The sequence below is a fragment of the Oncorhynchus tshawytscha genome, linkage group LG16 (genome assembly GCF_018296145.1).
Source record: "Oncorhynchus tshawytscha isolate Ot180627B linkage group LG16, Otsh_v2.0, whole genome shotgun sequence".
NCBI lineage: Eukaryota > Metazoa > Chordata > Actinopteri > Salmoniformes > Salmonidae > Oncorhynchus > Oncorhynchus tshawytscha.
In genome coordinates this window covers 27,072,087-27,096,686 of record NC_056444.1, presented here as the reverse complement: position 1 = coordinate 27,096,686, position 24,600 = coordinate 27,072,087, and the positions used below count along the sequence as shown (strand labels likewise).

Sequence of the window (24,600 nt, the reverse complement as noted above, 5' to 3'; positions counted from 1 at the left end):
GACACACACACACACACACACACACTCCACACGTACACACACACACACTCACTCAGTGGCCCAGACACGCGCGTCCCTTTGGCATCCGCCGGTCCCCGTGAGGTGCCCACACACTCCAGACACACACAGAGGCCCTGTTGTCCTGCCCCAGCCCCCAACCACACAGAGACAGACTGGGAATCAGTAATCACATCAAACACAGTGACAGGCCTCACAGAGATGGAGCAAGAGCTCTCTGTCAACAGGGGATAAAGTTTTAGATGAGGGTTATTCACTCACTATTCAGTATAGCTACTCTCTTTAGGTGAATAGGTTTACAATAAAATGTGACATTGTCAGGTTAGTCATGGTCTGTATTCATTATGTCTTAGAAGAAGAAACATACTCTACAATGAATACATAATATCTTGCTTAGTCAGTGTGGATAGTTTTCAGGTGTATGTACATTTTAACAGTCAACGAAAATCATCCTTATCATCATCATCATCATGAAAATATCTCAACATTAATATGACCAGCCCTTATCAATCAATGCAACATGACTTGACGCCTTCTCTGCTGAAGCGCCTGCCCTTTAACGACGTTTTTTTCTACCCGTCACATTTTTTTCACTCCATTTTAACGCGGAAGTCAGTGACGCATATAGTCTACTGTACATTCAGATGCAGATGGGGGCTATGAAATAAACAAAACATCATCGCCATTTAGTTCGGGAGAAAGCGGCGGTGAGTGTTCATTGTTTTGTTCTGCACGTTGCGTACATTTTGAACTGGGATTTGAGCATTTGATCACCGCGGAGCACCTCAGTAAATTATCTGGCTACATTGTAACTGCTGCGCCTTTTATAAAATAATTCTTCCTGAGACGACGCGTGGCTTGATGGACTAGTTTGGACCATAAAATTGTGTTAATATCTGCATTTCACGACCGCTGCTGTAGCCTACAGAAATACATAACTGTCAGCAATTCTACAACATACGGAAGTATAAAAAATACGGTGGGTGTGATATTACTTAAAATATTATATGAGCGATATGTGGACGCAGAGCGAATCAGCTGCTTTATTCTGCATAATAGGCTATTAATTTCAACTAGCGCCAGGCTATATAGGTATTCTTGCTGTTTTTCATTTAATTTGCACAATATTTCCGTCACACATTCATTTCCTCTTTGGGAATGCAACCACTAGGTATTCCAGTGTTGACATGAATAATGTTTTATTTGTGATAACGTGAGATAATCCAGATGAAATATTCTAGGATAGGAGAACATGAATAATATTGCGCTGTTCTTTAGTCTATCATCAAGTATATTAGATAAACTATGGGTCGGTGAAGGGATGAGAATGTAGCTTTCATTTTCATATTTCATTATCTGTAATCAAACTGCGCGAACCTAAACTGCGCTGCTGTTGCGCAATAGCCAAGCCTACAACGGGAAGGTTTGTTTCATTGTATAGATCTGATGTTTTACCTAGCATATCTCCAATTATTACGTTTATTGCGAATCGTGTACCTTATGTAGTTAATAGACAAAAGCCTAATGAGTGTGTTTCTTTTCTTGGTCATGTGGTTCCAGCATAGACATTCCGGTCACCATCCGGTCTCTTTCGAAACTGCCCGGTCCCCAGTAGGTAATAAACAGAGAGCGGGTCCCCGGTAGGTAATGAACAGGGAGAGAGAGATGCGATCGATAGGGTGCAGCTGTAGTAGCCCATCTTGACGCAATGAATGGGCAGGTTTAGGAACTAGCTTGTGGTTTAATTTGAGCGATAATGGTGAGAGAGGAAATAGTGAATGTTGCAAATACATTAATGATCTGGCATCATTATTCTGAGCAGATCTTTCTCTCTCTCTGTATGTCCTCAAATGGACTCATCATCATCATCATCTTCTTCTCTCTCAAGTTTTCTTTCCTCTTTACTTCAGTATCACTTCATCATGATGAACGGTTGGATCCGTTTTTCTTCTTCGCTGCCACTAAACTCAATTTCCCACCAATGCATTTACTGCAGTGCTTTGGACTTCATCAACCTCAATTGGATCCTTATTCTTGAACAAATTTCTCAGACTCCTTGTATTTTAGATAGGTGGGTGTGTTTGCTCGCGTGTAGGCTATGCATCCATGTGTGAATGCGTGCCTGTGTAAGTCGCTGCTCTGTATAAGAGCATCTACTAAATTACTTAAATGTGAATGTAATGAGTATGAGCGGGCAATCTTGTGTGTGCTGTGTTTTGTGTACAGTACTGCAACAGGCTAATGAACAAGCCTGATGTGTTCTGTGTACATTATAGTCCAGTACTTTAACAGGCAGGGTATGTGTGTGTTACATCACACCAGCAACAGGTTACATCGTGACGGCAGTAACAGGAACAGCGGCATCTAGTGGAAAAACCGTGGTACTTTCACACTAATTTATGGTAAAATAATGCAAGCGACTTCAATGGCTAATATCTCTGAATGGGGGAAAACATCACCAGATTCACAGGGAATAGATTGCAAATGATGAATAAGCAATACTATAAGCCACAGCTCCATACTACTTGTCAAACATAGAGCTGATAGTGTATACTGGTTGTTGGGGTGGGGTTGATGTGGGGGTCCGTGGCTTTGATCATTTTATTGGATTCCTCTTACTCAATGGTAGGAAGACGTTTGGTCAATATCGGATGCTGGGTACTATATTTATTGAATATTATGTGAATCCTAAACATTTAAAGGGTGAATTTGAGTGCAATCAATTAGCTTAATTTCTCTGAGATCAAATTACATTTCAACAAAATAATGTTTCAGGAATGTTAATCCGATCTGTTTCTAGCTACAGAAATGATTTCAGAACAATCTGAGATGGTGGGTGTCAATCCTCTTTCTTTTTCTTATTGCTCTCTTGTATCTTGAGTAGCATGCAGGCATACACCTGCATAACACAATGTCTCCTGTGGTGGGGCCTTACGGTAACTAATACTGCTGCTATCTGTCATCATGGGAATACCTGCTATACTGTAGTTGGCTTTCTCAAAACACCGTGGACAACGTCAGTCACTGTGGAGTTTCTGATTGCTTTCTGTTGGTTAAAAATATGTATTTGACCAAATGTGTGAATGTGCAGTGGGGATATGCACTCCTGTGTCAATGTACAGAAAGCATATGGTTATATAATGGGTCATAGCATTATTTATTTGAGACTATTCCATTGGTCTTAAAGGGTGGCGAACAGCCCATCTGGCCTGGCTCTGCTCTGCTGTTCTCTTCAGCTGTGTGTTCTCCATACAGTATCAGCTTGCTGTCTTTGTGTTAAAGCTAATCTATTCTGGGATGGATTGTCAACAGTCCGTATAGTCAGAGGGGTTTTAAGTCAAACCAAGAGGTCCAACAAGCCAGTACTTCCATAAGAAACATAGAGTAAAGTAAACTCAGGCAGTTGTGTTGTATTGTATTTGTTTCTATTCAGGCAGCAGTTTGTCCATGAGTTTGTCCATGAGTGCAGCTGCCATGACACTTGTGTGATCAGAGAGGGGTTTCCATTGGGTAGACATCTTGGTAATTGACTTTCTTTGTTAAAGCTGACAGTCCTCCTTACAAACGTAAGAGGAGAGAGACCTGTCAAGAGACAGAGAGAGAAATTATATTTAAGCTTCCCAATTAAGAAGCTAAATCAGGAGAAAGCCCGTGACAGGGGGCTGTCAATGAACGTGGTGAAAAAACGACAGGGGAGAAGAGAGAAAGCCAAGCGACTTTCTACTGTCTGCTATGAAATCAATTCATAATTCGTTCTCTTAGAGGTGCGTTTTGAGGAGAGTAATTTTATCCAATTAACTATTAATCTTCATTTTTTTTTACTCTGTCACTAGGGTTGGCACAATTACCATATAACTGTGTAACTGGTAGTTATGGATGAATACCGTCATGAAAAAAATATATATATATATCGTAATGGTTAAAATAAAATAAATCATACAAAAATGAGTAGCTGACTGAAGATGGGACAGCCGGGCATTTGTATGGCAATTTGACTTGTAAACTCATGGGGGTACACTTGAAATGGCTGCCTGGTATTGTAATGCAATCATTTCAATGTTAATGTAGAATGATCATTCAAATTATGTTAATTGATGTGGTCATGCAATGCACTGTAGTTTTTGTAGTCAGTTGCATTGATTCAACAAATTACAACACATATTAATGGGTACACTTCATGCTTTTACTTCCTGCTTTCTCCTCGCAATGGCTGCCAGTTCACCCATTACTCCATCATTGACTAGAATGAGGATGCCCGTTCTATTCATTCTATTTCTATGGCACAGGCAGTCAGGAGCGGAGGAGAGAAGAGGAAAAATGGCCAATTACCTTTATCCAAAATTCCATGACCATCACAGCCCTAGGTGTGACACAGTATGGTGGTGATTCTTAAGAATGTCCTTGCAGTTAAAAGTGAGTTTGGAGTAGCAGTAGATGTATTTGTCAGTTATCACTCATTCCCTATTGTGTTCATTTAAATAGAAATAGGTTTTTAAACCAAATTAATTGTGGGTAGCGAGGACAAGTAGACTATTTCCTAGAAAGCCCTTGCCTTTTCAGGAAATGTACTCAATAATAGTCATCTTTGTATGGATTGTTACCAGGTGCAACATACATTTGCAGCTCTTTTGGCTTCAATCATATTTGGCTTGTCATATTTCATTAACGTCAAACAATGGCTGTGTTTCAAAATGCCTACTTGTGTTTCTGTCTGGAGTGTATAGCGAGTATGTATGTCAACTGTCATTTTTCAAGTGTGATTCCAAATGTGTTTTATTTTTAAATTGTTCAGGAATAAGGCATCACAATACACACTAAATACTGACTTATCTCTCCCTGATCTCCTTTTCATCCTCATCATCTTCAACATTAGTTTGTGTCTATAGAAGAGCATTTCCTCTTATGAGAACTCACGTTCAGGAGAGGACTGTATAAAATGTGGTCATGAGAGGACTGTATAAAATGTAGTCAGGAGAGGACTGTATAAAATGTAGTCAGGAGAGGACTGTATAAAATGTAGTCAGGAGAGGACTGTATAAAATGTGGTCATGAGAGGACTGTATAAAATGTAGTCAGGAGAGGACTGTATAAAATGTAGTCAGGAGAGGACTGTATAAAATGTAGTCAGGAGAGGACTGTATAAAATGTAGTCAGGAGAGGACTGTATAAAATGTAGTCAGGAGAGGACTTTATAAAATGTGGTCAGGAGAGGACTGTATAAAATGTAGTCAGGAGAGGACTGTATAAAATGTAGTCAGGAGAGGACTGTATAAATGTAGTCAGGAGAGGACTGTATCAAATGTGGTCAGGAGAGGACTGTATCAAATGTGGTCAGGAGAGGACTGTATAAAATATGGTCAGGAGAGTACTGTATAAAATGTAGTCAGGAGAGGACTGTATCAAATGTAGTCAGGAGAGGACTGTATAACATGTAGTCAGGAGAGGACTGTATCAAATGTAGTCAGGAGAGGACTGTATCAAATGTAGTCAGGAGAGGACTGTATAACATGTGGTCAGGAGAGGACTGTATCAAATGTAGTCAGGAGAGGACTGTATAAAATATGGTCAGGAGAGGACTGTATAAAATGTAGTCAGGAGAGGACTGTATCAAATGTAGTCAGGAGAGGACTGTATAACATGTAGTCAGGAGAGGACTGTATCAAATGTAGTCAGGAGAGGACTGTATCAAATGTAGTCAGGAGAGGACTGTATAACATGTGGTCAGGAGAGGACTGTATCAAATGTAGTCAGGAGAGGACTGTATAAAATGTAGTCAGGAGAGGACTGTATAAAATGTAGTCAGGAGAGGACTGTATAAATGTAGTCAGGAGAGGACTGTATCAAATGTAGTCAGGAGAGGACTGTATCAAATGTAGTCAGGAGAGGACTGTATCAAATGTAGTCAGGAGAGGGCTGTATCAAATGTAGTCAGGAGAGGACTGTATCAAATGTAGTCAGGAGAGGACTGTATAACATGTGGTCAGGAGAGGACTGTATCAAATGTAGTCAGGAGAGGACTGTATAAAATGTAGTCAGGAGAGGACTGTATAAAATGTAGTCAGGAGAGGACTGTATAAATGTAGTCAGGAGAGGACTGTATCAAATGTAGTCAGGAGAGGACTGTATCAAATGTAGTCAGGAGAGGACTGTATCAAATGTAGTCAGGAGAGGACTGTATTAAATGTAGTCAGGAGAAGACTGTATTAAATGTAGTCAGGAGAGAACTGTATCAAATGTAGTCAGGAGAGGACTGTATCAAATGTAGTCAGGAGAGGACTGTATCAAATGTAGTCAGGAGAGGGCTGTATCAAATGTAGTCAGGAGAGGACTGTATCAAATGTAGTCAGGAGAGGACTGTATCAAATGTAGTCAGGAGAGGACTGTATCAAATGTAGTCAGGAGATAGTCAGGAGAGGACTGTATCAAATGTAGTCAGGAGAGGACTGTATCAAATGTAGTCAGGAGAGGACTGTATCAAATGTAGTCAGGAGAGGACTGTATCAAATGTAGTCAGGAGAGGACTGTATCAAATGTAGTCAGGAGATAGTCAGGAGAGGACTGTATCAAATGTAGTCAGGAGAGGACTGTATCAAATGTAGTCATGAAAGGACTGTATAACATGTGGTCAGGAGAGGACTGTATCAAATGTAGTCAGGAAAGGACTGTATAACATGTAGTCAGGAGAGGACTGTATCAAATGTAGTCAGGAGAGTACTGTATCAAATGTAGTCAGGAAAGGACTGTATAACATGTAGTCAGGAGAGGACTGTATCAAATGTACTGTATCAAATGTAGTCAGGAGAGGACTGTATCAAATGTAGTCAGGAGAGGACTGTATAAAATGTAGTTAGGAGAGGACTGTATAAAATGTGGTCAGGAGAGGACTGTATCAAATGTAGTCAGGAGAGGACTGTATAACATGTAGTCAGGAGAGGACTGTATCAAATGTAGTCAGGAGAGGACTGTATCAAATGTAGTCAGGAGAGGACTGTATAAAATGTAGTCAGAGGTACTGTAGTATCAAATGTAGTCAGGAGAGGACTGTATAACTAGTCAGGAGAGGACTGTATCAAATGTAGTCAGGAGAGGACTGTATCAAATGTAGTCAGGAGAGGACTGTATAAATGTGGTCAGGAGAGGACTGTATCAAATGTAGTCAGGAAGGACTGTATAAAATATGGTCAGGAGAGGACTGTATAAAATGTAGTCAGGAGAGGACTGTATCAAATGTAGTCAGGAGAGGACTGTATAACATGTAGTCAGGAGAGGACTGTATCAAATGTAGTCAGGAGAGGACTGTATCAAATGTAGTCAGGAGAGGACTGTATAACATGTGGTCAGGAGAGGACTGTATCAAATGTAGTCAGGAGAGGACTGTATAAAATGTAGTCAGGAGAGGACTGTATAAAATGTAGTCAGGAGAGGACTGTATAAATGTAGTCAGGAGAGGACTGTATCAAATGTAGTCAGGAGAGAACTGTATCAAATGTAGTCAGGAGAGGACTGTATCAAATGTAGTCAGGAGAGGGCTGTATCAAATGTAGTCAGGAGAGGACTGTATCAAATGTAGTCAGGAGAGGACTGTATAACATGTGGTCAGGAGAGGACTGTATCAAATGTAGTCAGGAGAGGACTGTATAAAATGTAGTCAGGAGAGGACTGTATAAAATGTAGTCAGGAGAGGACTGTATAAATGTAGTCAGGAGAGGACTGTATCAAATGTAGTCAGTCAGGAGAGGACTGTATCAAATGTAGTCAGGAGAGGACTGTATTAAATGTAGTCAGGACAAGACTGTATTAAATGTAGTCAGGAGAGAACTGTATCAAATGTAGTCAGGAGAGGACTGTATCAAATGTAGTCAGGAGAGGACTGTATCAAATGTAGTCAGAGAGGGCTGTATCAAATGTAGTCAGGAGAGGACTGTATCAAATGTAGTCAGGAGAGGACTGTATCAAATGTAGTCAGGAGAGGACTGTATCAAATGTAGTCAGGAGATAGTCAGGAGAGGACTGTATCAAATGTAGTCAGGAGAGGACTGTATCAAATGTAGTCAGGAGAGGACTGTATCAAATGTAGTCAGGAGAGGACTGTATCAAATGTAGTCAGGAGAGGACTGTATCAAATGTAGTCAGGAGATAGTCAGGAGAGGACTGTATCAAATGTAGTCAGGAGAGGACTGTATCAAATGTAGTCATGAAAGGACTGTATAACATGTGGTCAGGAGAGGACTGTATCAAATGTAGTCAGGAAAGGACTGTATAACATGTAGTCAGGAGAGGACTGTATCAAATGTAGTCAGGAGAGTACTGTATCAAATGTAGTCAGGAAAGGACTGTATAACATGTAGTCAGGAGAGGACTGTATCAAATGAAGTCAGGAGAGTACTGTATCAAATGTAGTCAGGAGAGGACTGTATCAAATGTAGTCAGGAGAGGACTGTATAAAATGTAGTTAGGAGAGGACTGTATAAAATGTGGTCAGGAGAGGACTGTATTAAATCTAGTCAGGTGAAGACTATAAAATATCCTCTCTAGTCAGGAGAGGATTGTTTATGAAACATTCCAGGGGTTTCAAAGGCTCTGATGAAATGTGTGTCGAATCAAGAGAATTTACTCTTATCAGAAGTCATGGCCAGAGCAGGATGTTGTACACTATAAAACTTTCCAGTGGGTTTTCTGAGGCTCTAATAAAGTCAATGAGTCTTTATAACTGAGTTAACATGATGTTTTACTGTGTGGGTGTTCTCTCTCTCTCTGTCTCTCTCTCTCTGTCTCTCTCTCTGTCTCTCTCTCTCTGTCTCTCTCTCTCTGTCTCTCTCTCTCTCTCTCTCTCTCTCTCTCTCTCTCTCTGTCTCTCTCTCTCTCTCTCTCTCTCTGTCTCTCTCTCTCTCTCTGTCTCTCTCTCTCTCTCTCTCTCTCTCTCTCTCTCTCTCTCTCTGTCTCTCTCTCTCTCTGTCTCTCTCTCTCTCTGTCTCTCTCTCTCTCTCTCTCTCTCTCTCTCTCTCTCTCTCTCTCTCTCTCTCTCTCTCTCTCTCTCTCTCTCTCTGTCTCTCTCTCTGTCTCTCTCTCTCTCTCTCTCTCTCTCTCTCTGTCTCTCTCTCTCTCTCTCTCTCTCTCTCTGTCTCTCTCTCTCTCTCTCTGTCTCTCTCTCTCTCTCTCTCTCTCTCTCTCTCTCTCTCTCTCTCTCTCTCTCTCTCTCTCTCTCTGTCTCTCTCTCTCTCTCTCTCTCTCTCTCTCTCTGTCTCTCTCTCTCTCTGTCTCTCTCTCTCTCTCTCTCTCTCTCTCTCTCTCTCTCTCTCTCTCTCTCTCTCTTCATTTTCCACTTTCAAAGTCATTCTCTTTTTCTCTTTTTCTCTCTCTTCTCTCTGTCTCTCTGTCTCTCTCTCTCTCTCTCTCTCTCTCTGTCTCTCTCTCTCTCTCTCTGTCTCTCTCTCTCTGTCTCTCTCTCTCTGTCTCTCTCTCTGTCTCTCTGTCTCTCTCTCTGTCTCTCTCTCTGTCTCTGTCTCTCTCTCTGTCTCTCTCTCTCTCTCTCTCTCTCTCTCTCTCTCTGTCTCTCTCTGTCTCTCTCTCTCTCTCTCTCTCTCTCTCTCTGTCTCTCTCTCTATCTCTCTCTCTTCATTTTCCACTTTCAAAGTCATTCTCTCTTTTTTCTCTCTCTCTCTCTCTCTCTCTGTCTCTCTCTCTGTCTCTCTGTCTCTCTCTCTCTCTCTCTCTCTCTCTCTGTCTCTCTCTCTCTCTCTCTCTCTCTCTCTCTCTCTCTCTCTCTCTCTGTCTCTCTCTCTGTCTCTCTCTCTCTCTGTCTCTCTCTCTCTCTCTCTCTCTCTCTCTCTCTCTCTCTCTCTCTCTCTCTCTCTCTCTCTCTTCATTTTCCACTTTCAAAGTCATTCTCTTTCTTCTCTTCTCTCTCTCTTCTCTCTCTCTCTCTCTCTCTCTGTCTCTCTCTCTGTCTCTCTGTCTCTCTCTCTGTCTCTCTCTCTCTCTCTCTCTGTCTCTCTCTCTCTCTCTCTCTCTCTCTCTCTCTCTCTCTCTCTCTCTCTCTCTCTCTCTCTCTCTCTGTCTCTCTCTCTCTCTCTCTCTCTCTGTCTCTCTCTCTCTCTCTCTCTCTCTCTCTCTGTCTCTCTCTCTCTCTCTCTCTCTCTCTCTCTCTCTCTCTCTCTCTCTCTCTCATTTTCCACTTTCAAAGTCATTCTCTCTTTTTCTCTCTGTCTCTCTCTCTCTGTCTCTCTCTGTCTCTCTCTCTCTCTCTCTGTCTCTCTCTCTCTCTCTCTCTCTCTCTCTGTCTCTCTCTCTCTCTCTCTCTCTCTCTGTCTCTCTCTCTGTCTCTCTCTCTGTCTCTCTCTCTCTCTCTGTCTCTCTCTCTCTCTCTCTCTCTCTGTCTCTCTCTCTCTCTCTCTGTCTCTCTCTCTGTCTCTCTCTCTGTCTCTCTCTCTCTGTCTCTCTCTCTGTCTCTCTCTCTGTCTCTCTCTCTCTCTCTGTCTCTCTCTCTGTCTCTCTCTCTGTCTCTCTCTCTCTCTCTCTCTCTCTCTGTCTCTCTGTGTCTCTCTCTCTCTCTCTTTCTCTCGCTGTCCATCTTTCTGTAGACTGGTGATGAGACACCAGCGTAGTTGTGCACACAAGGGCAAATTCCTCCTGTTAGTCTTTCAAGCCAGTCCTTTTTGATTGTTCAAGAAAAACATGTAGATTGAAACAATCGTGTGACCAGAGTATCCATTATATTGACCAGATACTCAAGTGGCTACTCTAACAATTAAAATAATAATAATAAATCTATTCTGAATTGAAAGTCAGTTTGACTGGGTACCAGTCTCTTAAGCTAATCCACTCCCTGTACTCCATATCAAGTGTGAAAGGCAGTGACAAGAAATGCTAAGGACTGGAATGTTAGATAAAGAGACTGGTGCTCAGACTGGAAGGCATTCGTGAGGAGGCAAGATCAGGTGGGACCTTTCTAGCCAATGAGAGGGTAGATACAGTTGAAGTCGGAAGTTTACATACACTTAGGTTGGAGTCATTAAAACTTGTTCTTCAGCCACTCCACAAATTTCTTGTTAACAAACTATAGATTTGGCAAGTCAGTTAGGACGTCTACTTTGCATGGCACAAGTCATTTTTCCAACAATTGTTTACAGACAGATTATTTCACTTATAATTCACTGAATCACAATTCCAGTGGGTCAGAGGTTTACATACACTAAGTTGACTGTGCCTTTAAACAGCTTGGAAAATTCCAGAAAATTATGTCATGGCTTTAGAATCTTCTGATAGGCCAATTGACATCTTTTGAGTCAATTGGAAGTGTACCTGTGGATGTATTTCAAGGCCTACCTTCAAACTCAGTGCTTGTGCCTCTTTGCTTGGCATCATGGGAAAATCAAAACAAATCAGGCAAGACCTCAGAAAAAAATTGGAGGTGTACCTGTGGATGCATTTTAATTTTTAAATTTTATTTCACCTTTATTTAACCAGGTAGGCCAGTTGAGAACAAGTTCTCATTTACAACTGCGACCTGGCCAAGATAAAGCAAAGCAGTGCGACACAAACAACAACACAGAGTTACACATGGAATAAACAAACATACAGTCAGTAACACAATAGAAAAAATATATAAACAGTGTGTGCAAATGAGGTAAGATTAAGGAGGTAAGGCAATAAATAGGCCGTAGTGGCAAAGTAATTACAATTTAGCAAATAAACACTGGAGTGATAGATGTGCAAAAGATGAATGTGCAAGTAGAGATACTGGGGTGCAAAGGAGCAAAAAAAACAAAATCAATATGGGGACGTGGTAGTTGGATGGGCTATTTACAGATGGGCTATGTACAGGTGCAGTGCTCTGTGAGCTGCTCTGACAGCTGATGCTTAAAATTAGTGAGGGAGATATGAGTCTCCAGCTTCAGTGATTTTTGCAATTCATTCCAGTCATTGGCAGCAGAGAACTGTAAGGAAAGGCGGCCAAAGGAGGAATAGGCTTTGGGGGTGACCAGTGAAATATTCCTGCTGGAGCGCGTGCTACGGGTGGGTGCTGCTATGGTAACCAGTGAGCTGAGATAAGGCGGGGCTTTACCTAGCAAAGACTTATAGATGACCTGGAGCCAGTGGGTTTGGCGACGAATATGAAGCGAGAGCAAGCCAACGAGAGCATACAGGTCACAGTGGTGGGTAGTATATGGGGCTTTGGTGACAAAATGGATGGCACTGTGATAGACCTCATCCAATTTGCTGAGTAGAGTGTTGGAGGCTCTTTTGTAAATGACATCGACAAAGATAAGGATCGGTAGGATAGTTAGATTTACCAGGGTATGTTTGGCAGCATGAGTGAAGGATGCTTTGTTGCGAAATAGGAAGCTGATTCTAGATTTAATTTTGGAATGGAGTTGCTTAATGTGAGTCTGGAAGGAGAGTTTACAGTCTAACCAGACACCTAGGTATTTGTAATTGTCCACATATTCTAATTCAGAACCATCCAGAGTAGTGATGCTGGACAGGCGGGCAGAGATCGGTTGAAGAGCATGCATTTAGTTTTACTTGCATTTAAGAGCAGTTGGAGGCCACGTAAGGAGAGTTGTATGTCATTGATGCTCGTCTGGAGGTTAGTTAACACAGTGTCCAAAGAAGGGCCTACCTTCAAACGCAGTGTCTATTTGCTTGACATCATGGGAAAATCAGAAGAAATCAGCCAAGACCTCAGAAAAAAAATTGTAGACCTCCACAAGTCTGGTTCATCATTGGGAGCAATTTCCAAATGCCTGAAGGTACCACGTTCATCTGTACAAACAATAGTACGCAAGTATAAACACCATGGGATCATGCAGCCGTCATCCCTCTGAGGAAGGAGACGTTTTCTGTCTCCTAGAGATGAACGTACTTTGGTATGAAAAGTGCAAATAAATCCCAGAATAACAGCAAAGGATCTTGTGAAGATGCTGGAGGAAACAGGTTCAAAATGATCTATATTCACAGTAAAACGAGTCCACTCAGCAAGGAAGAAGCCACTGCTCCAAAACCGCCATGAAAAAGCCAATCTATGGTTTGCAACTGCACATGGGGATGAAGATTGTACTTTTTGGAGAAATGTCCTCTGGTCTGATGAAACCAAAATAGAACTGTTTGGCCAAATGACCATCGTTATGTTTGGAGAAAAAAGGGGGAGGGTTTTAAGCCGTGAAGCACAGGGGTGGCAGCATCATGTTGTGGGGGGTGCTTTGCTCAGGAGGGACTGGTGCACTTCACAAAATAGATGGCATCATGAGGGAGGAAAATTATGTGGATATATTGAAGCAAGACATCAGTGGGATAGTTAAAGTGGCTAGTGATACATGTATTACATAAGGATGCAGTCGATGATATAGAGTACAGTATCTACGTATGCATATGAGATGAATAATGTAGGGTAAGTAACATTATATAAGGTAGCATTGTTTAAAGTGGCTAGTGATATATTTACATCATTTCCCATCAATTCCCATTATTAAAGTGGCTGGAGTAGAGTCAGTGTTATTGACAGTGTGTTGGCAGTAGCCACTCAATGTTAGTGGTGGCTGTTTAACAGTCTGATGGCCTTGAGATAGAAGCTGTTTTTCAGTCTCTCGGTCCCAGCTTTGATGCACCTGTACTGACCTCGCCTTCTGGATGACAGCGGGGTGAACAGGCAGTGGCTCGGGTGGTTGATGTCCTTGATGATCTTTATGGCCTTCCTGTAGCATCGGGTGGTGTAGGTGTCCTGGAGGGCAGGTAGTTTGCCCCCGGTGATGCGTTGTGCAGACCTCACTACCCTCTGGAGAGCCTTACGGTTGAGGGCGGTGCAGTTGCCATACCAGGCGGTGATACAGCCCGCCAGGATGCTCTCTGTGCACCTCCCCCTGCCCTGCTCTGTGATTGTGCATCTGTAGAAGTTTGTGAGTGCTTTTGGTGACAAGCCGAATTTCTTCAGCCTCCTGAGGTTGAAGAGGCGCTGCTGCGCCTTCCTCACGATGCTGTCTGTGTGAGTGGACCAATTCAGTTTGTCTGTGATGTGTATGCCGAGGAACTTAAAACTTGCTACCCTCTCCACTACTGTTCCATCGATGTGGATGGGGGTGTTCCCTCTGCTGTTTCCTGAAGTCCACAATCATCTCCTTAGTTTTGTTGACGTTGAGTGTGAGGTTATTTTCCTGACACCACACTCCGAGGGCCCTCACCTCCTCCCTGTAGGCCGTCTCGTCGTTGTTGGTAATCAAGCCTACCACTGTTGTGTCATCCGCAAACTTGATGATTGAGTTGGAGGCGTGCATGGCCACGCAGTCGTGGGTGAACAGGGAGTACAGGAGAGGGCTCAGAACGCACCCTTGTGGGGCCCCAGTGTTGAGGATCAGCGGGGAGGAGATGTTGTTCACCTCCTCCCTGTAGGCCGTCTCGCCTACCCTCACCACCTGGGGGTGGCCCATCAGGAAGTCCAGAACCCAGTTGCACAGGGCGGGGTCGAGACCCCGAGCTGTAGTCGATGAACAGCATTCTCACATAGGTATTACTCTTGTCCAGATGGGTTAGGGCAGTGTGCAGTGTGGTTGAGATTGCATCGTCTGTGGACCTATTTGGGCGGTAAGCAAATTGGAGTGGGTCTAGGGTGTCAGGTAGGGTGGAGGTGATATGGTCCTTGACTAGTCTCTCAAAGCACTTCATGATGACGGATGTGAGTGCTACGGGCGGTAGTCGTTTAGCTCAGTTACCTTAGCTTTCTTGGGAACAGGAACAATGGTGGCCCTCTTGAAGCATGTGGGAACAGCAGACTGGTATAGGGATTGATTGAATATGTCCGTAAACACACCGGCCAGCTGGTCTGCGCATGCTCTGAGGGCGCGGCTGGGGATGCCGTCTGGGCCTGCAGCCTTGCGAGGGTTAACACGTTTAAATGTCTTACTCACTTCGGCTGCAGTGAAGGAGAGACCGCATGCTTTCGTTGCAGGCCGTGTCAGTGGCACTGTATTGTCCTCAAAGCGGGCAAAAAAGTTATTTAGTCTGCCTGGGAGCAAGACATCCTGGTCCGTGACTGGGCTGGGTTTCTTCCTGTAGTCCGTGATTGACTGTAGACCCTGCCACATGCCTCTTGTGTCTGAGCCGTTGAATTGAGATTCTACTTTGTCTCTGTACTGGCGCTTAGCTTGTTTGATAGCCTTGCGGAGGGAATAGCTGCACTGTTTGTATTCAGTCATGTTACCAGACACCTTGCCCTGATTAAAAGCAGTGGTTCATGCCTTCAGTTTCACACGAATGCTGCCATCAATCCAAGGTTTCTGGTTAGGGAATGAATGGATGGGGAGTAGTGATACATTACCTCTCTTTTTGATTATGCACTGTACATTACCTGTCTCTGGATGATGATGTCATTATGGTCATTATGCTCCTTCAAGGTTTCAGGCTTTCGGTTTTGTGGCCCTGAAAATAGCAGTTCCGCTTCACACAGAGGCCTTTTCATTCATTGTGGATGTATACACTCTTAGAAAAAAGGGTTCCAAAAGGGGTCCTTGGCTGTCCCCATTGGAGAACCCTTATTGTTTCCCTGTAAAACCCTCCATGGAAAGGGTTCTACATGGAACCCAAAAGGGTTTTACCTGTATCCAAAAGGGTTCTACATGATTCTTCGAGGGGTTTTCCTATGGGGACAGCCGAAGAAATCTATTTGGTTCTAGATAGCCCTTTTTTTTTAAAGATTTGATTAACAGCACATCACTTGTGTTTTGAAAGGTAAATTCATAGGTGGACACTTTATTTGTCATGGTGGTGTATATTTGATTGAACTTTAATTCATCCAGATTGGCCTCATTACAATAAATTGATTAAATCTATTTAAAATGTTTCACAACTGACCTGGTAGACTTGATAAACAGCATAGTACTGTGCCTTTGAATTTAAATCCATGGGGAAAAGCTTTACGCAGAACTTTGAAATCACTGTGGACTGGAACTACTGCAGATAAAGAGCTTCATACAGAACTTTGAAATCACTGTGTACTGGAACTACTGCAGATAAAGAGCTTCATACGGCGTCCAGGCGTCCATTCTTACAGGCCTCTACGGAAAAACATTCCCATAATGAGGAAAGTACAAAGGACTGCAAAGCATAACACGCATGCACACAATGTGACTTTATGAGTGTAAACAGAGATGGTGTTCTGTGTGAACAGCGATCATCATCATTCCTTATTGCTTTAGTGTGTTTTCTGAAGATGGTCTTAACTGAACAGTGTGTCCTGTTACACAGCACACAGAAGCTTGCCAGCTTGTGTTTGACCATCAATGAGGTTTACAGGCTGATACACATGTACAGCAGGAGTTAGTTATCTTTGGAAACGTATAATGAAACACGTGTGTGATTATAAAGTATTTTACTGTACTTCAATACAGACCTGTGTCAATGATGATATTATACAAATGTATTTGCTAGGTTTGTTGACTACAGTGAGATAAGGATGTGGCTCAAACAACCCCTGCCACACATCACTCTTTATTAATCAGTTCTGTTGTCTTGGATATGATGAGGGGAGGGATGAGAGAGAAGGAAGAGAGAGAGAGAAGGGAAGAGAGGAAGAGGGGTGGAGTGACTTCATTAGGAACCCTCTTGACTTGACATGCCAAAGAAGGTTCTGGAATCCTCACCATCTGTCTCTCTATCTGAGCCAGCTTTACCAGCTTATGGCTTCTGTACCAGTACTGAGTCTTTAACACTTTTCTTTGAAAAGAAACACAGCTTAAAGGCTAGAAGAAAATGCTTGTCTAAGACGTGATATGAAATATAGCATAAAGGGTACAGAAGAATTACATTCTTTTCTGGTTTCACTTGAAAGAAAAAGTGACATATTTCATTGCAAGTCACGGCAGCTAACTTTGCAAGCAGTAGGCTACTTCCTCATTCTCTCTCTAACAGGAATAAAAATTGCTACAGGGCTTTGTTAAGCCACAGATAAAAGTATAATTCTTGCTTTAATTCTTTATAATTTTCAACGCATTTATGGAGGACTATATAGCATTTCTATCTGGGACATGCTAAGCCCTTTATCTCATTTTTGAACTCTGCACTGTCTGACTGCATACAGTGCCTTGGGAAAGTTTTCAGACCCCTTGACTTTTTCCACATTTTGTTACGTTACAGACATATTCTAAAAATGATTCAATTAAACAATTTCCTCAGAAATCTACACACAATACCCTATAATGACATAGCGAAATCAAGTTTTTAGGATTGATTGGACATTTTATTTAAACTTAAAAACAGAAATACCTTATTTACATAAGTATTCAGACACTTTGCTATGAGACTCGAAATTCAGCTCAGGTGCATCCTGTTTCCATTGATCATCCTTGAGATGTTTCTACAATTTGATTGGAGTCCACCTGCGGTAAATTCAATAGATTGGACATGATTTAGAAAGGCACACACCTGTCTATATGAGGTCCCACAGTTGACAGGGCATGTCAGTGCAAAAACCAAGACATGAGGTCAAAGGAATTGTCCGTAGAGCTCAGAGACAGGTGTCGTGTCTTTGGCTAAACGTGTCTTTGGCTAGTGTCTTTGGCTAAAAGTGATATGACATGCTATTCTATAAAATAATTTCTCTGTAATTAATATCACCTATTTGAGCTAATCATGTAAATGTAATTAACTAGAGAGTCGGGGCACCACAAAATAATATTTATAGAGCTGTTATCTTCCGACTAAACTCTTAAAGACCTAGTAATATTTTACATCAATAGCAGTCAATATTAATCGTCATCTTAATTCAGTCTCATCTGAAAGTTGTAAATTCTTGGTTATCTTCATGAACCCTGGCTAACAAGTTGAATCAGCAATACAAAATTGGGTTTAATTATTTATTTACTAAATACCTAACTAATCACACAGAATTACACATACACATAATTAATCATAACTTGATTACAAATGACTATCTGATTATCTGAACCATTCTGACATCGGACCGTCGTCCTCACATCCTCGGAACAGCAGGCTATATTGTCGTCAAGGCTTTATAGCCAATGTCCCTCCACAGGGGCGGGCCACTGATTGAGCATAGCCCTATCTTATGAAAACCCAAATCTCACATTTTAGAAGCTAAAATCAAATTTCAACCCATCACAAATATCAAACATTTAAATTGAACAACAATTCCATGTGAATCTGATAACTCTGATGTGTAGACATTCCATTGTAGAGTTTATGTCATCTTATCATTGATGAGAATGTCTCAGATGACAACCGAACTGACATCATATTCATTAAGTACCACTGTATATGTTCAATTGGTCGGATTCCCAGAATATAGTTCATTTCCCCCCACCTTCTGATGTTCCCAGAATCCCTATGTTAACCAAAGGGGTTTGCAAATGTAACATCAGTAGGGTAGAGAGAGGAAAAAGGGGGGAAGAGGTATTTATGACTGTCATAAACCTAACCCCAGGCCAACGTCATGACACAGGATTCTGTCAAGGCACAGATCTGGGGAAGGATACCAAAACATTTCTGCAGCAGTGAAGGTCCTCAAGAACACAGTGGCCTCCATCATTCTGAAATGGAATAATTTTAGAACCATTAAGACTCTTCCTAAAGCTGTCCGCCCGTCCAAACTGAGCAATCAGTGGTGAAGGGCCTTGGTCGGGAGGTGACCAAGAACCCGATTGTTCTGTTTTTTATTTTTTATTACATTTGCAAACATTTCTCAAAATGTGTTTTTGCTTCATCATGATGGTGTATTGTCTGTAGATTGCTGAGGATTTTTATTTATTTAAACCATTTTTAGAATAAGGCTGTAATGTAACAAAATGTGGAAAAAGTCAAGGGGTCTGAATACTTTCCGAAGGCACCGTATATAGTTCTGCTTCATTACACATCATCCCTTTTTTTATTTGTACATCCGTACCATGCATAATTATTGATTTTTTTCTGTTAAAGGTGTATGTGGATTTGTAAATTAGTCGTAAAATATTCTGTCAGTATATTATGTTTATCACCTTTAAATTCTGTGTGTTGATTTTGTATACTCAGCAGCACCATTTTACCAAATCAAATTCCGGGTATATGTAAATATGTTTGCAAATATATGTGATTCTGATTTTAATGTTTTTTGTGGGGCCCTTCCCTCCACTAGGAGCAGAAAGGAATGTAAAGTAAGTCAAGGGTTGTTGGAGAGTTAATATATAGTCCTCAGGCTGAACTGTGAATGCCCCCAGTCATGGGTATGTAGTCTAGTGTACCATAACTGTTACCACTATACAGCCCAGCCCAGTTACATCATCTTCTGGCTCTTATCTTCTGGGATAAGATGAGAACAGGGGCACAACTTAGAAGTGGGGGGGGACATAATATTTAAATGTTTTATTTTATCCAGTCAGATTAACACTCCAAACAGCCTACCTGACCGCTCAGAAGTGTCCGCATTATCCTAAAGCACACCGTTGCCTAGTTTTGTATCACATTCCAATGATTAAACTTGGCGGGACAAAAATGCAATTTCAGATTGTGGAGGGGTCATGTCCCCCCTGTCCCCAGTGAAATTTGCATCCCTGGATGAGAGTAATAAACGTACACATCACAGTGGCACAAAGAGTTGGGACTAGACTGTAGTGTAGTTAATTGACAGTCTTCAACTGACTTTTGCTTAGACTTGTCAGTGTTTTCCCTATAATGAGCTATCGTTCCGGCGGGCCTCCCCTGTTGCCCACTTTATTTTCATTGTCACATCCTTTCGTTTCATTGCCATGGAAAACTCTGGTGAATATTTGTTTTTTCTACTTGGCTTCCCACTTGTGGAAAAATATGCATTAAACACTATTCGTTTTTTTTTTACTTGAGTCTATAATTTGGAATCAGTTAATTTCAATGGAAACTTCTGTGAAGGCCCCAGACCTGGATGTCAGTCTATAGGGACTAGTCTTGGCATTCTGCCTGAGAAAATAAACTCTAGGGAAAACACTGCTGGGTTTTGCATTGTTTTGATGAGTCATAACTTTGTTAAAGATTACTGATAACAGTTTACTGTTAATGGTTTATAAAGATTACTGATAACTGGGTAGTTTACAGTTGTTGATGGCTTGTTTTGGTTGACAGAACTTCCAGTAAGTGTACTGAGACCTGTGGCTCTCTCGGTCATGTGATTTCACAAAGGAAGTGATATGACAACTGACACTTCTCTTTACCGTGTACTGTAAGTCCTGTGTGTGTGTGTGTGTGTGTGTGTGTGTGTGTGTGTGTGTGTGTGTGTGTGTGTGTGTGTGTGTGTGTGTACATGCTGAATTTTCCATATAGCTCATACTTTCTAATGATAACAATATGGTTATCATAGTTTTTAATAACGAATAGAACCAAGCAGATTTACGATTCATAATGAACAGAAAAATGTATCAAAGTCATATCACACTGATTCCTGGAAGTGCGTACTGCATGTGTGGTTAGTATACACTTATACATGTACGGTCTTGATTTCCTTGGTTCTTCTGCAAATGGAGTTGGGTTTATAGGATGAAGCATTGCTGTGGTTTATGTCAATGGGGAATCAATAATCCTGTTGGATGAAACAGTATCAGAGTAATTTCGTCTCAACAGCTCAGGCTGCCTTAATCATCATACACATGAAACCGGGAAACCATACCATGAACTACTGCCCGTATTTCTCTGAGATGGACTGATGCAAGCAGCATTGTTTGAGAAAGTGTGTACGTGTGTGTCAGTGATAGCACAACAGTGTGTGTGTGTGTCTGTGTCTGTGCATGGCCTCTCAATCAACTTCCCCTTCTCATTTTGAATTTCTGATGTGTTTGCGCTTTTCTTCTCTTCCTGTTGTTTTCCAGGTGTTTTTATTTCATTCTGCTCTTCTAGCAAAATGTGTAATCAGTCTCCTCACCTCTCCCTGTCATTTATTCTCTACATCCTCTCTCCTCTCCCTGTCATTTATTCTCTACATCCTCTCACCTCTCCCTGTCATTTATTCTCTACATCCTCTCACCTCTCCCTGTCATTTATTCTCTACATCCTCTCACCTCTCCCTGTCATTTATTCTCTACATCCTCTCACCTCTCCCTGTCATTTATTCTCTACATCCTCTCTCCTCTCCCTGTCATTTATTCTCTACATCCTCTCACCTCTCCCTGTCATTTATTCTCTACATCCTCTCACCTCTCCCTGTCATTTATTCTCTACATCCTCTCACCTCTCCCTGTCATTTATTCTCTACATCCTCTCACCTCTCCCTGTCATTTATTCTCTACATCCTCTCACCTCTCCCTGTCATTTATTCTCTACATCCTCTCACCTCTCCCTGTCATTTATTCTCTACATCCTCTCACCTCTCCCTGTCATTTATTCTCTACATCCTCTCCTCTCCCTGTCATTTATTCTCTACATGTCTCTACATCCTCTCCCTGTCATTTATTCTCTCATCCTGTCTCCTCTCCCTTCATTTATTCTCTACATCCTCTCTCCTCTCCCTGTCATTTATTCTCTACATCCTCTCACCTCTCCCTGTCATTTATTCTCTACATCCTCTCACCTCTCCCTGTCATTTATTCTCTACATCCTCTCACCTCTCCCTGTCATTTATTCTCTACATCCTCTCTCCTCTCCCTGTCATTTATTCTCTACATCCTCTCACCTCTCCCTGTCATTTATTCTCTACATCCTCTCTCCTCTCCCTGTCATTTATTCTCTACATCCTCTCTCCTCTCCCTGTCATTTATTCTCTACATCCTCTCTCCTCTCCCTGTCATTTATTCTCTACATCCTCTCACCTCTCCCTGTCATTTATTCTCTACATCCTCTCTCCTCTCCCTGTCATTTATTCTCTACATCCTCTCTCCTCTCCCTGTCATTTATTCTCTACATCCTCTCACCTCTCCCTGTCATTTATTCTCTACATCCTCTCACCTCTCCCTGTCATTTATTCTCTACATCCTCTCACCTCTCCCTGTCATTTATTCTCTACATCCTCTCACCTCTCCCTGTCATTTATTCTCTACATCCTCTCTCCTCTCCCTGTCATTTATTCTCTACATCCTCTCACCTCTCCCTGTCATTTATTCTCTACATCCTCTCACCTCTCCCTGTCATTTATTCTCTACATCCTCTCACCTCTCCCTGTCATTTATTCTCTACATCCTCTCACCTCTCCCTGTCATTTATTCTCTACATCCTCCCTGTCATTTATTCTCTACATCCTCTCACCTCCTGTCATTTATTCTCTACATCCTCTCACCTCTCCCTGTCATTTATTCTCTACATCCTCTCACCTCTCCCTGTCATTTATTCTCTACATCCTCTCCTCTCCCTGTCATTTATTCTCTACATCCTCTCACCTCTCCCTGTCATTTATTCTCTACATCCTCTCTCCTCTCCCTGTCATTTATTCTCTACATCCTCTCTCCTCTCCCTGTCATTTATTCTCTACATCCTCTCTCCTCTCCCTGTCATTTATTCTCTACATCCTCTCACCTCTCCCTGTCATTTATTCTCTACATCCTCTCTCCTCTCCCTGTCATTTATTCTCTACATCCTCTCACCTCTCCCTGTCATTTATTCTCTACATCCTCTCACCTCTCCCTGTCATTTATTCTCTACATCCTCTCTCCTCTCCCTGTCATTTATACATCCTCTCTCCTCTCCCTGTCATTTATTCTCTCATCCTCTCACCTCTCCCTGTCATTTATTCTCTACATCCTCTCTCCTCTCCCTGTCATTTATTCTCTACATCCTCTCTCCTCTCCCTGTCATTTATTCTCTACATCCTCTCTCCTCTCCCTGTCATTTATTCTCTACATCCTCTCTCCTCTCCCTGTCATTTATTCTCTACATCCTCTCTCCTCTCCCTGTCATTTATTCTCTACATCCTCTCTCCTCTCCCTGTCATTTATTCTCTACATCCTCTCTCCTCTCCCTGTCATTTATTCTCTACATCCCTCTCCTCTCCCTGTCATTTATTCTCTACATCCTCTCACCTCTCCCTGTCATTTATTCTCTACATCCTCTCACCTCTCCCTGTCATTTATTCTCTACATCCTCTCACCTCTCCCTGTCATTTATTCTCTACATCCTCTCTCCTCTCCCTGTCATTTATTCTCTACATCCTCTCACCTCTCCCTGTCATTTATTCTCCATCCTCTCCTCTCCCTGTCATTTATTCTCTACATCCTCTCTCCTCTCCCTGTCATTTATTCTCTACATCCCTCTCCTCTCCCTGTCATTTATTCTCTACATCCTCTCTCCTCTCCCTGTCATTTATTCTCTACATCCTCTCACCTCTCCCTGTCATTTATTCTCTACATCCTCTCACCTCTCCCTGTCATTTATTCTCTACATCCTCTCTCCTCTCCCTGTCATTTATTCTCTACATCCTCTCACCTCTCTCTGTCATTTATTCTCTACATCCTCTCCTCTCTCCTGTCATTTATTCTCTACATCCTCTCACCTCTCTCTGTCATTTATTCTCTACATCCTCTCACATCTCCCTGTCATTTATTCTCTACATCCTCTCACCTCTCTCTGTCATTTATTCTCTACATCCTCTCACCTCTCCCTGTCATTTATTCTCTACATCCTCTCACCTCTCCCTGTCATTTATTCTCTACATCCTCTCACCTCTCCCTGTCATTTATTCTGGGACATCTCTCTCTCCTCTCCCTGTCATTTATTCTCTACATCTTCTCACCTCTCCCTGTCATTTATTCTCTACATCCTCTCACCTCTCCCTGTCATTTATTCTCTACATCCTCTCACCTCTCCCTGTCATTTATTCTCTACATCCTCTCACCTCTCCCTGTCATTTATTCTCACATCCTCTCACCTCTCCCTGTCATTTATTCTCTACATCCTCTCACCTCTCCCTGTCATTTATTCTCTACATCCTCTCACCTCTCCCTGTCATTTATTCTCTACATCCTCTCACCTCTCCCTGTCATTTATTCTCTACATCCTCTCACCTCTCCCTGTCATTTATTCTCTACATCCTCTCACCTCTCCCTGTCACTTTATTCTCTACATCCTCTCACCTCTCCCTGTCATTTATTCTCTACATCCTCTCACCTCTCCCTGTCATTTATTCTCTACATCCTCTCACCTCTCCCTGTCATTTATTCTCTACATCCTCTCTCCTCTCCCTGTCATTTATTCTGTCATTTATCCTCTGAAATCCTCCTCTCTGTCATTTATTCTCTACATCCTCTCACCTCTCCCTGTCATTTATTCTCTTCATCCTCTCTCCTCTCCCTGTCATTTATTCTCTACATCCTCTCACCTCTCCCTGTCATTTATTCTCTACATCCTCTCACCTCTCCCTGTCATTTTTATTCTCTGTCATTTATTCTCTCATCCTCTCCCTGTCATTTATTCTCTACATCTCTCTCCTCTCCCTGTCATTTATTCTCTACATCCTCTCTCCTCTCCCTGTCATTTATTCTCTACATCCTCTCTCCTCTCCCTGTCATTTATTCTCTACATCCTCTCTCCTCTCTCTTAATACATTTTAGAACAAGGCTGTGACGTAATAAAATGTGGGAAAAAATCTAGGAATCTGAATACTTTCTGAATGCATTGTATGTGATGGGAGACTCTCTAGAGGAGAGAGTG

The 24,600-nt window shown here is 42.1% G+C and overlaps 1 protein-coding gene across 2 annotated transcripts in view; it reads left to right on the top strand.

Annotated features, from left to right (window-relative positions):
* Positions 1–601: 601 nt before the first annotated feature.
* Positions 602–24,600, top strand: part of LOC112253188 (E3 ubiquitin-protein ligase MARCHF8-like) — a 153,102-nt gene continuing 129,103 nt past the window's right edge. The window contains exon 1 of one of the 2 annotated variants that reach the window (XM_042299048.1): positions 602–725. The gene's annotated coding sequence lies outside the window, so the exon portion shown is untranslated. Of the gene's footprint in view, positions 998–24,600 lie in introns of both variants that reach the window. The other variant, XM_042299049.1, reaches the window with a different exon arrangement.